Below are 13,348 nucleotides of genomic sequence, written 5' to 3' on the forward strand. Positions count from 1 at the left end.
GGTGGTAAGTCTCCTGCCTCCAGCTTTCCTCTCAGTTCTTTCCTCCGAGACTCCCTGTCCGAAACCGTAGCTACGTCAGGGAAGTCTTTTCCGTCCGTCCGAGTGAGCATGTGCTTGTGGAGACCTCCCCAAGCACATCCACTTTCGTCCATGGCTGGACCTTGAGTTTTTAGGACGCTAATACTCAAGTCTGACCACTCCGAGAACTGAGGGCAGCTGTGAGCACACAGGAATCTCCCTCCCTAAGGAAGAAGAAACTGTTCTTCTTCTCTGCTGTGGCCAGGCCACAGAACCCACTCAATTAGCCTCCTGAAGGGACTTTCGGTGTTAACACCTTCACCAATTTAACTATCGCCAAAAAAGCTGGGAACTGATTGGAGATCTCTTACATACATGGCTCCTAATTATTCGCGCACCTGTCCTTAATCTCTGTGCTGCCTGTTCCAATAAAAACCTGTTTCTTATTCGCCATCTACTACCATCTTTCTTTCTCCTCCCCTGCTGGCCAGGGGCCCCTCCCTTCACTGTGTTCTCTAACCCCTCCTCCATCAGGCCTTCTCAGCCTGGCATTGGTTCTTACACTGGTTTTCAGGACGTCCAACCCCAATTTTCTTACAGGAAGTTCCTACCCTGTCCTGCCTTTGGCTCTAGCATTTCCTGCGGGATCTGGGTGCTGGGCTCTGCACGAGCCCCCCCCCCCCTCTTATTCCCAATCCCCCAAACCCCTATCCAGAACCTGTGAACACGGCATTTAAAGTTTTTAATGGTCCCAACTAGTAGAAACAGGCCAAAGCTGTTTGCAAGGCCCACATGCAGCAGATGGTAACGCTCCAAACCCCTACTCTTGTGGCAACCCTGAGACCAGCAGAGCCACCAGCAGCTTGCTTTAAGTGTGGCAAGCAGGACCACTGGTCCCAGCAGGGCCCCTGCCTGCGGCTGCCCACTGAGCCCTGCCCTGACTGCAAGCAGCCCAGTCACTGGCGGAGTGATTGCCCCTTTGGGCAACAGGTTTTTTCCTCAGCGCCTCTACGTGGAGGACAGGCCGCCCGAATGGGAAGGCCAATCCAGCCAGGTGGGTGCATTGCTCAAACTCTTAGGACACGGCCTGGACTCGGAGAACCCAGGGTTTTGCAACAAGTGGGTAAGTCCATTTCTTGTGGACTTGGGGCTGCCTTCTCTGTTTTTGCCTTCATACTCTGGACCTCTAGTTCCCTCACAGGTTTCAGTTATGGGAATGGATGGGACCCTCTTCCTTTCCCCTTTTTACGCCACTCCTGACATGCAGTTCTCAACTTTGCCTCCTTATAGGACCACTGGCAGTCGGAACCACTGGACTCTATCCATCTCCAGCTCACCAAAAGGCTGGACCCTGCAAATCCCCTATTACTCCTCTCTTTTTTAAAAATCCTTACAGGACCACATCCATGAAGTTTCTCCAATCACGGCCACACAGATATTCCTCCTAACACCCCTCAAAGCCAACACCTTTCAATCTCCCCTTCCCCACGACATCCCTATTCAGCAGGAAGTAGCTAGATGAATAAACGGCGCCCCTTTTTCTATTTAACACAAAAGGTCAGAATGTAAGGTCGGTGGATAACAGGGGATGGTCACGTGGGGAACCCAGGCCCGGGAACTTTGGCTAGGACCGACCACAACCAAGCCCGCCAAAGGAAGCTTCCCAGGAACCATTAGGAAAAAAGTGATCATCTGCCAGCCAGTGAAATTTTACCATGTCATAGTAGCTCCACTTCCCTAGAGGGACCCTTTAAATATCTCCCACGTGGTTTAATCTTTGCAACTTCCCTGACCTCCATCTCTCCTCCATATTTCTTTCCTCAGGGCCAGGGAACCTTGCTGGGCAGGATGTGCGCTCTGTACTCAATAAAGCCGTTTGCTATTCCACACTTTGTGGCTCCGGCCCTCTTCTTTCCTTCTTGGCGGGGAAAAATACCTTACAGGAGGAAACAGGGATAATATATTTGTCCAAATCCAGATGCCCCCTAATGTGAAACAGCTCCAATTCTAAGGTGAAACATTTTTGTCACACTGGGATCTTGGTAAAGATGGAGATGTGCCCATGATGGGTCTGGATAACCCATCCTTTCTGGTGATAGTACATTGAATTCTACAGGCAGCTTCCTAATTGCTCTTGCCCATGGGTCACTGATGAATATACAACTTAAACACTGAACAAAGCCCTTGGAAAAGACACATTGCCCTCTGTAAAGCCAGAAGCCAGGACTGCCACTATCACAGCCACCTGGCCCATGCAGGTTCGCATCAGATTCAGACAGTCGGTAAAGAAACAACGGGGCCAAAAACTGGTGGGCCATTATTTTAATCCTAGCTTGCACCCAGCGGGCAAGTAAAAACCACACACTGGGCTCCAAAACCCACTCACATTCAGTGCTCACAAAGCTACTGACTTATCCGAGTTTCCTAGAATCAAAGGTTTCTAGCTCACCAGACTTATTCACCTCTGTTCCCCATCTCCTTCCTTCTCCCTGCACAAACTCTGCACTAACTGGCTTCTCACTCAACACTCCACCATCTTGGCTGCTTCTCCTGGTCTCCTCCACGTGGCCTTTCTCTGCTCTCTGCTCTCTAATGCTAATCTCAGGAACCAAGAGAGCACAAGTTCCTGTTCTGCCCTCATTTTATAGTGTAGAAATCAAAACCTCTAATCCAATATACAAAATAGGGAAGTTTCTAATACAAAGTCACTTATCTGGGGCATGATGGGATTGTAACCACCCCACATCAAAAAGGGTGGGAAAGGCTTAATCCCAAAACCAAGCCCCAGGCTACAAGGATTCTGCCTGCCCACAGCCCGCCCCCAACACACAATAATATCACCTGGGCGACGGCCTCCTCGTGGGCAGCGCCATCTTTAACAAAGTGAGCATAATATATTTTATCTGCCCAACACCCTCATTTCACCCTCACTCTTAGGGTGAAGATCCTCCTGAACTGCAGTGGTTTATGGCTTGGATTGAAAAAAGGAAAAATCTTCAAACTGCTGCCAAATCACAAACTGTTAAACCACAGGACACAACCTGTTTGGGTGCTGGGACATCTAAGACACAGCCAAGAACTAAGGAGTGTCAGTGGGAGCAGGGAGTTCATTTATGCACCTCAGGTTCTAAGCACAAAACTAGAACTCTGCCTAATGCATGTGATGTTAAAAGCTTAAAAGCTTCAGGGCAATTTTTGTTCAAAAAAAGAGAAAATAACAGCATGTTTTTGGTGGTAGAGTGGGATTATTGGAGCAGATATTCTCATGTTGATATTGATCAAGATAAAAAGATGGGGGAGAAGTCAAGACCCAACACCTACCATCTGGTGACAAGGGTCTTTGCTACTGTTCACTAGTGAATCCACAAGGTCTTCATGGCTTGATCTAATTAGAGATTAGTGTTCCCCTAGACTGTCTGGATATAGTCCCTTTTTCTCCAGACTTCTTCATACTTCTTCTAATATTTTCATACATGGCCAACTTTAATTACCACAGGGAAATAAAAATAATATGTAAATTTTAAATCTCTAAATAATCCAAGATATCTATACCCAAGTAGAAGTTTATGAACTACAACTCAAATTAAAAAATTATGTTGCTTTTCTTTACTTCCCACAACTGACATTATCTGACTTTTGAGCTCCTAGTCTGCCAAATGGATAGGAGTGAGAGGGTTAGAGTAAGACTTCAACTTACCAGTTAAATATAACTCAATTAACCCACTATGAAACATTATTTTGTCTCACCCTAACGTCTTTAGGAGAAATGCTCCATCTTTCAGAATGTATCTTTGTTGGGCAGATAAAATATGTATTATGCTCACTTTGTTAAAAATGGCACTGCCCACGTGAGGCCGTCGCCCAGGTGATATTAATGTGTGTTGAGAATCCTTGTAGCCTGGGGCTTGGTTTTGGGATTAAGCCTTTCCCACCCTTTTTGATGTGGGGTGGTACAATCCAATCATGCCTCAGAGAAGTGACTTTGTATTAGAGACTTCCCTAATTTGTATATTGGATTAGAGGTTGTGAAGCTACAATATAAAATGGGGGCAGAATGAGAGTTTGCGCTCTTGGTTCCTGGATGATTAGCATGCGAGAGCAGAGGGAGCAGAGCAGAGAGCAGAAAGAGGCCATGTGGCCAGGAGAAGCAGCCAAGATGGCGGAGTGCTAAGTGAGATGCCAGTGTGTGCAGAGTTTGTATCTGGGATAAGGAAGGAGATGGGGAACTGAGGAGAATAAGGCTGGTGAGCTAGAAACCTTTGATTCTAGGAAACTCGGATAAGTCAGTGGCTTTGTGAGCACTGAATGTGAGTGGGTTTTGGAACCCAGTGTATGTTTTTACTTGCCCGCCGGGTGCAAGCTAGAATGAAAGACTATGGCCTACCAGTTTGTGGCTCCGTGTTTCTTTACCGACTGTCCAAATCCAATGCGAACCTGCATGGGCTGGGCTGCTGTGATGGTAGTAGCCACGGCTGCTGGCTTTACAATCTTCCTTCCCCATTTTCCTTACCAAGGTGGCTCCTGGGCCTTCTGTGTAAGCTTCTGGGTACTTGTGGTGGCAGGAATGGGAGGGGGTGGCCCACAAGCTGATCTCCATATCTTTGCAGTTAATTGTCCATAGTGAGACTGAACTGATCTCTCTGGATGCCTGACCCTGATGACTATTATAGGGACCTGATTCTTTTGGAAATTGTGCTAACACCCCCAGGGAGAGTCTATTATCTTTGAAGTATCTTTTGGCTGTAAATTCTGCTTATCTCTAACCAGATGTTTTCTTATCTCTCCTGATTCTCCTAGCAGTTTTGTGTTCCCTTCGAGAAAAATTTTCTAGTTGAATTCTGTGATCCCAAAGGCATGTGCTACATTGTGTGAGTCAAGACTGCTCTCTTCCCAACTATCTCCACCCTTCTTTAGCTATTTCCAATCTAGTACTCTGGCAACACTGAACCCGAACGTTTTCCCAGGCCACACCCACGGAAGTGAGGGATAAGATCCAGTACTCTGGATTCCAAACTCGTAATTATCTGGCAACATCTCACCCTGGTTCAATCTGTCTTTCTACCTAGGTTCACATGCACACAGCTCAGCATGGCTGGAGAAGAACTCACAATTATAAAGACTCATCCCATTTTAAATTTGAAGTCATTGATCTCAAGTAGTCCTTAACACTGCCCTGGATCACGTACTGTAGCACTCTCATCCATGACTTATTTCATACCTTCTCTCCTTTCCCCAAACCCCCAGCACTACTCATTCATACTCACTCTCTGCTGATGAAAAGTCATCCAGTTCATTGATAATACAGAAACTGATAGAAAAGCATCCACCACCTCTTCTCATCTCTTGTATTTGCACCCATGTTTTCTGTCTTCCCTCCTGTTACTCTGAACAAGCAATCCATTCCCCTAACTAAAGACTGCACTTTAGTTAGATCCATAAAGTCCTAACTAGAGACTACTCTACTTCAGTATAAGATGCCATTACCAGTAATTCCCCTGTCTCTTGTACCACCTTTTTTCTCTCTACTGATTCATTCCTATAACACTTAAATATACTGTGATTTCTTCTCCTATTTTGAAGCACAAACTCTTCCATCGCTCTTCTATCTACAACCCCACTTCTCTGCTTTCATGTACAGTAAAGCATCTGATAGGATTTGGCTGCACTCACAATTTCAACTTCCTCCGTAGTTCTCTTCCATCTCTCTGCCCCCACTTCACTGCAACTACTCTTTATAAGGGCACTAATGACCTCCCTATTGCTCAATCTAGTAGTCAGTTGTAAAGCCAGTAGCCAAGGCCACCATCACAGCTGCCTGGCCCATGCAGGTTTGCATTTGATTCGGACAGACGGTAATAAAACAACGGAGCCAAGAACTGGTGGACAATTAGCTTTACTCCTAGCTTGCACTTGGTGGGCAAGAAATACACACAGTGAAAAAACACTTCCCTTTCCTTTTAGGGCTCCCAAAGCCACTGACTTATCCGAGTTTCCTAGAATCAAAGGTTTCTACCTCACCAGAAGGTTCCCCATCTCCTTCACTCTGCACAAACTGTCTTCTCCTTCAGCACTCCACCATCTTGGCTGCCTCTCCTCTCCTCCACGTGGCCTTTCTCTGTTCTCCCCTCTAATGCTAATCTCAGGAACCGAGATAAGAGCAAGCTCCTGGTCTGCCCCATTTTGTAGTGTAGAAATCAAAACCTTTAACCCAATATACAAACAAGGAAGTCTCTGATACAAACTCACTTAGGGTGGGAAAGGCTTAGTCTTAAAACTAAGCCTTAGGGTATAATAACCCCGCCTGCTTACAGCCTGTCCCCACACCCAATGCAAACTATAAGCGAGCAAACCTATATATCATATTTACAAGCTTATTTGACCAACATCAGGTATTAGTTATCATACTTAAATATCAGAAGCATTTGGCAAAGTTATTTGAGTTTCCTCCCTTCTTTACTTGGGTTCCTGGAAATCCTGGTTTTCTTCTGACTGGTTGTCTTCCTATCAACTCTTTTCTGACTCCTCCTCTAACTGCTATGAGTGATCCAGAACTCAATCCTTAGGCCTCTTCTCCTATCTTCAGTAATTGTTGGGCAGATAAAATATATTATGCTCACTTTGTTAAAGATGGTGTTGTTAAAGATGGCGCTGCCCACGTGAAAGCTGTCACCCAGGTGATATTAATGTGTGTTGGGGGCAGGCAGAATCTTTGTAGCCTGGGGCTTGGTTTTGGGATTAAGCCTTTCCCACCCTTTTTGATGTGGGGTGGTACAATCCAATTATGCCTCAGATAAGTGACTTTGTATTAGAGACTTCCCTATTGTGTATATAGGATTAAAGACTATGGCCCACCAGTTTGTGGCTCCGTTGTTTCTTTACCGACTGTCCGAATCCAATGCGAACCTGCATGGGCCAGGCAGCTGTGATGGTGGCCCTGGCTGTGGCTCCTGGCTTTACATTTGGCGAAGTCTGTGGCAGGATTCGATACAGATCAGCAAGGAGCCTTTGAGTGGTGGAGTAGAGGACTGGCTAGTGTTAGGGTTCCCCATGGCTGTCCTTTTGGGGATTGTAGGCTGACTGACTTTTACAGCCCTGCGTGAGGAAACCAAGAGCTCTGTGGAAGAGGCTGCCTGGGACCTGCAAACTGAGCAGTGGAAGGAGCTGGAGCAAACGCAGGAGAAAGAGATGCTGACCCTGGAGCTGGAGGAAGCGCTGGAGGAGGAGGCTGACCAGGTTTACGAGATTCGCCTGGAAATGGAGCAGCTGCTGGAGGAGGATTCACAGGTTCGTGAGTTGCAGCTTACCCTGGACATTGTGGAGAGCCAGCAGCGGCAGGAGGCCGGGGCTGAGGCTGAGGCTGGGTCCGGAGCTGCAAGGTCTGTGGAGCAGAAGGCGCCAGTGGCCCGGGGCTCGAGACCGGCAAAGGGAGTTGGTGTTTTCAGTTCCTCTTTGGAGGATGAGGAGAATCGAGCTGGAGTTGTAATCCACAGTCTCCAGAAGATGAGAGTGCAGCTCGAAGGAGCACCTACTATGGCCCTGGTAAGTCTGCGATTTTGGGACATAGGGCTGTACATGCTCTCCAGAGCAGAGATGGAAATGCTGACTGCCATTGCCACGTGCTCCTCTTTGGGACAGTGTAAGACCTGCCAGGACGGCAGGGATGAGGGGAGTGGCTGACGCCCCCCGTGCATGGACTGATTTCCTGGACTACGACCGGAGTGGGCATTGGCTCCTTTGTTGGATGGATTTACGAATTACGGATTTTGGACAATGTGAAATACCCTGATGGGGGTGGGGGGTGGCTTTGCTGGAAGCACTCCCCTACCCCGGGAAGCTTTTCCTATGGCTAGAAAGAAGGCTGAGGACATTTTGCGCTTTGGACAAAGTGCTCAGAGACTGGTGAAATGTACCTTTGTGATTGTTGAAACTGTATGATTTGTACTGTTGTAATTTGTGTAATATGCCTAATTTCCTTGCATAGGGATGCCGGTGATGTAGATTGTGAGTAGTAAAGTGAGCATAGGGGTGGACTGTTGGGCAGATAAAATATATTATGCTCACTTTGTTAAAGATGGCGCTGCCCACATGAAAGCTGTCGCCCAGGTGATATTAATGTGTGTTGGGGGCAGGCAGAATCCTTGTAGCCTGGGGCTTGGTTTTGGGATTAGGCCTTTCCCATCCTTTTTGATGTGGAGTGGTACAATCCAATTATGCCTCAGATAAGTGACTTTGTATCCCTATTGTGTATATAGGATTAAAGACTATGGCCCACCAGTTTGTGGCTCCGTTGTTTCTTTACCGACTGTCCGAATCCAATGCGAACCTGCATGGGCCAGGCGACTATGATGGTGGCCCTGGCCGTGGCTCCTGGCTTTACACTAATATTCACTCACTCCCTTGGTGTTCTTATCTACTCTCCTTTAAAAATCATCCATGATAGCCTGACCTGGTGGTGGCGCAGTGGATAGAGCGTCGGACTGGGATGCGGAAGGACCCAGGTTCGAGACCCCAAGGTCACCAGCTTCAGTGTGGGCTCATCTGGTTTGAGCGAGGCCGACCAGCTTGAGCCCAAGGTCGCTGGCTCCAGCAAGGGGTTACTCGGTCTGCTGGAGGCCCGCGGTCAAGGCACATGTGAGAAAGCAATCAATGAACAACTAAGGTGTTGCAACACACAATGAAAAACTAATGATTGATGCTTCTCATCTCTCTCTGTTCCTGTCTGTCTGTCCCTGTCTATCCCTCTCTCTGACTCACTCTGTCTCTGTAAAAAAAATATATAAATAAATAAAATTTAAAAATCATCCATGATAATGATTCTAAAATTTCATTTTTAGTCTAAACCTCTCTCATAAACTCCAGATTCATATTTCCAACTTTCTAGTCCATAGTTTCATTCAGATGTCCAATAGGCATCTCAGACCTGACTTGTCCATAAGTAAATTCTGGTCTTTCCCATTAAAACTAGCTCCTTCTACAATCTTTCTCAATGCAGGAAGTAGCAATTCTCTCCTTCCAGTTACTCAGACCAAAATCCCTTGTCTCTCCCTCTCAAACCACCAAAGCTCATCCATTAGCAATCTCATTGGCTCTACCTTCAAAATATATCCAGAATTCATACTTCTCCCTGTCTTTATCACTGTGACTCTAGTCCAACCTGAATTTATCTCTCATTAGGATTATGGCATTAGTCACTTGACTGGCTTCCACCCTTGTCACTCTTCAGTCTATTTTCAGTATGATAACTAGAAATATCCCTTTAAACTGAAGTCAAATATGTCATTTCTCTATTAAAAAGTTTCCCAAGAAAGGTTTCCAGAATTTTCCATCTCAGAATAAAAACAAAAGTGCTTATAAGGTCCTACACAATCTACTCTCATCCGTTCCTGCCATGGGGCCCTAGCATTACCTCATGGACCTCATTTCCTACTCCTGCCCTTCCTTCATTCTGCTCTAAAAACCCCTTTAGCCAGTTCTGTCACCTGTGAAATGACCCTAGGTAAAAATCAAAAGTCCATCACTTAGCTTTTTGGCTAAGATCAAGAATAGGTATCTGTTCTTATCAGTTTAACATCTGATACAGCCTCAATCCAGAAACAATGTATTAAATGCATTTTTGGTTAAGGAAATGGAATAGAAGCTTACTCCATCACACTGCACATGGACCAGTATTGCAGTACCTACAGGAGCGGTGCACGTCCACAGAAACAAACAAAAACAACCACAAAAAAAAACCCTCCAACCACACCTCCTTGCTTTGTTTTCTCTATAGCATTTTTTAAAAACAAATTTATATGTGTTTTACCTATTTGTTTACTGTCTGGCTCTCAATAAGATGCAGGCTTGTGAAGGCATTTTACTGGAACAATAGGTACTCAAACAAATATCTTAAAATATATTTTGTTTCTAATACTCACTAGAGTTTTGATCCACAGAGAAGAAACCAAGGTCCACATATTGTATTACTTACCTTTGTTCCTCATCTTTCTCCTCCTTAAAGATTTTAAGTATGGCAGGTTGAATACAGGTATTTATTTCCATTTCTCTCCAAACTCATTTCCCAAAGTAGAATGTCAATAAATATTTAAAATCTGAAAGTCGAAGTTACATTTAATTTTTATATATAGTTGTAACCACCAGACAATAAAGCAGAATTTAAAGCAATTGCCTCTTGGTAATGCAAACTAGTACAACCATTATGGAAGAAAGTATGGTGGTTCCTCAAAAAATTAAGAGTAGAATTACCATATGACCCAGCAATCCCTCTACTGGGTATTTACCCCCAAAACTCATACATATTGGTATATAAAGACACATGCACCCCTATGTTCAATGCAGCATTATTCACAGTGGCCAAGACATGAAAACAACCAAAGTGTCCTTCAATATAAGATTAAATAAAAAAAGGTGTGGTACATATATACAATGGAATACTACCCAGCCATAAGAAATGATGACATAGAGCTATTTATGACAACATGGATGGACCTTGAGAATATTATACTGAGTGAAATAAGTAAATCAAAAAAAGCTAAAGCCTGACCTGTGGTGGTGCAATGGATAAAGCATTGACCTGGAACATTGAGGTCACTGGTTTGAAACCCTGGGCTTGCCTGGTCAAGGCACATATGGGAGTTGATGCTTCCTGCTCCTCTCCACTTCCTTCTCTCTCTCTCTCTCTCTAGAAATAAATAAAAAAAAATTTAAAAAGCTAAGAATTATATGATTTCACACATAGGTGGGATATAAAACTGAGACTTATAAAAGTGAAGTGGTTAACAAGAGGAGGGATGTGGGGGGAAGAGAGTAAAGAGGGACAAATATATGGTGATGGAAAATGATTTGACTTTGGGTGATGAGTATACAACATAATCATCTGTTCAAATGCTATAAAAAACATTTACCTGGAACTTGTGTACTCTTATTAATCAACATCACTTTGTTAAATTTAATTTTCAAGACAAAATAAAAAAAGAAAGAAAGAAAGCGATTGCCTCTGGGGAGTGTGAATTTGGGGATGTGAAGTATTAAGCAAGAGATTATGTGGTTGAATTTGTTTGTTGTTGCTGTTTTTAAGCATTAGAGTATAATATTACTACAAAAATTCTAAAAGGAACAGATAAAGTATAGTTATAGTAGGAGATTTTAATATACTTCTTTCAAATCAGTGAGATCTAGAGAAAAACATAAAAACAGACCAAGGAACTGAAATATTACTATTTCAATTATTACACTTGGGGTTTTTTTTTTGTTTTTTGTTTTTTTTTCTGAAGTTGGAAATGGGGAGACAGTCAGACTCCCGCATGCGCCCGACTGGGATCCACCCGGCATGCCTGCCAGGGGGCGATGCTCTGCCCATCTGGGGCGTCGATCTGCCGCAATCAGAGCCATTCTAGCACCTGAGGCGGAGGCCACAGAGCCATCCTCAGCACTCGGGCAAACTTGGCTCCAATGGAGCCTTGGCTGCAGGAGAGGAAGAGAGAGACAGAGAGGAAGGAGAGGGGGAGGGGTGGAGAAGCATATGGGCGCTTCTCCTGTGTGCCCTGGCCGGGAATCGAACCCAGGACTCCTGCACACCAGGCCGATGCTCTACCACTGAGCTAACTGGCCAGGGCATTACACTTGTTTTAACTGCCAAGAAACTTGACATTCATTGAAGGAAAGACATATTATAAAAATCAATCATGTACATGGGTGCAAAGAAAACCTCAGGAAAATATGAAAGGCAGAGTTTTTTTGTTTTGGGGTGTTTTTTTGTTTGTTTGTTTGTTTGTTTTTGGTATTTTTTCTGAAGCAAGAAGCGGGGAGGCAGAGAGATAGACCCCGACTGGGATCCACTCAGCAAGCCCACTAGGGGGCTAAAAGGCAGAAATTTTATAGATCTCATTTTCTGATAAGAATCCAATAAAATTAGAAATTAATGATATTTTAAAGGAGTTTTAGAAATTTAGAAATTCCTTTTCTCTCTTGATGAAGCCTAGCTTTCAACAGCACTTTCTTCCCTGGGGACACAATACATAAAAAGCTTCATTTGACAGTCAGACCTGAGCAATGACTTTGGTGTTCTAGCAAATCAGTACCCTGCCCCTGAAGCCCTGAAACTCATTGATTAAAAGGATGAGGAGCCATATCGTATCTTAATTTAAGAGGAATGAAAAATACATTAAATAATTCCCAAAATATCATATTCATTATTCGTAAGTATGGCTGTTACTTTAAATCCAGAGCCATAAAAGTCAATCAACTGATGGAGAGGACCAGAACTGCCAATCTCAGTTACACCTCTATGCCCATCTTTGGTCAGCTCTCTGGAGGGTTAATAAACAGTGAGGTAAGAAGATTTACTGATGGATGGGATTTCAACCAATCACTGAAAAATTGTTAAAATATTTGGATAAGAACTCTCCAAGTGGTATGCCAGTAAAAATGCATATCCTTGGACCCCAACTCTGACCAAGTGAATCAGAATATGTGGAACTCAGAAATCTACATTTTCTAAAGGGCTTTTAGATGGATTTTTAAATTTGCTGCAGTTTGGAAACCACTGGTTTACATAATCCCCTAACAATAAGAGATAGATAAAATGACTACTCAGCTGCCATCTCAAGAACAATGCAGGCCTGGAGGAGGAAGGAGGACTGGTTTGGAAAAGAACTAGCTTATTTAGTGACCTGACCCATATCTTCCCTTGCAGCTGATTGCTGATAGGGGATGTGCAGCCTGGGTACAGATTTTGAGGAGCCGTAGCACCACTCCAACCCACAAACAGAGGAGACAGTCTTGCACCAGCAGATGCAGCGTCAGCTATCTTTGCCCAAGGCCCCTGTAAAGCCAGTAGCCAGGGCCACCATCACAGCAGCCTGGCCCATGCAGGTTCGCATTGGATTCAGACAGTCGGTAAAGAAACAATGGAGCCAAAAACTGGTGGGCCATAATCTTTAATCCTAGCTTGTACCCGGCGGGCAAGTAAAAACACACACTGGGCTCCAAAACCCACTCACATTCAGTGCTCACAAAGCTACTGACTTATCCTACTTTCCTAGCATCAAAGGTTTCTAGCTCACCAGACTTATTCACCTCTGTTCCCCATCTCCTTCCTTCTCCCTGCACAAACTCTGCACTAACTGGCTTCTCACTCAACACTCCGCCATCTTGGCTGCTTCTCCTGGCCTCTTCCACGTGGCCTTTCTCTGCTCTCTGCTCTCTCTGCTCTCTCATGCTAATCTCAGGAACCAAGAGTGCAAGCTCCTGTTCTGCCCCTATTTTATAGTGTAGAAATCCAAACCTTTAATCCAATATACAAAATAGGGAAGTCTCTAATACAAAGTCACTT

The 13,348-nt window shown here is 44.6% G+C and overlaps 1 non-coding gene across 1 annotated transcript; it reads left to right on the forward strand.

The window, feature by feature from the left end:
* The first annotated feature begins 9,531 nt into the window (after positions 1-9,531).
* Positions 9,532-9,717, forward strand: LOC136396265 (U2 spliceosomal RNA). The gene has a single exon (XR_010749651.1). It is a non-coding gene; the product is annotated as a U2 spliceosomal RNA (small nuclear RNA).
* The last annotated feature ends 3,631 nt before the right edge of the window (positions 9,718-13,348 follow it).

This window comes from Saccopteryx leptura, chromosome 2 (assembly GCF_036850995.1).
Source record: "Saccopteryx leptura isolate mSacLep1 chromosome 2, mSacLep1_pri_phased_curated, whole genome shotgun sequence".
NCBI lineage: Eukaryota > Metazoa > Chordata > Mammalia > Chiroptera > Emballonuridae > Saccopteryx > Saccopteryx leptura.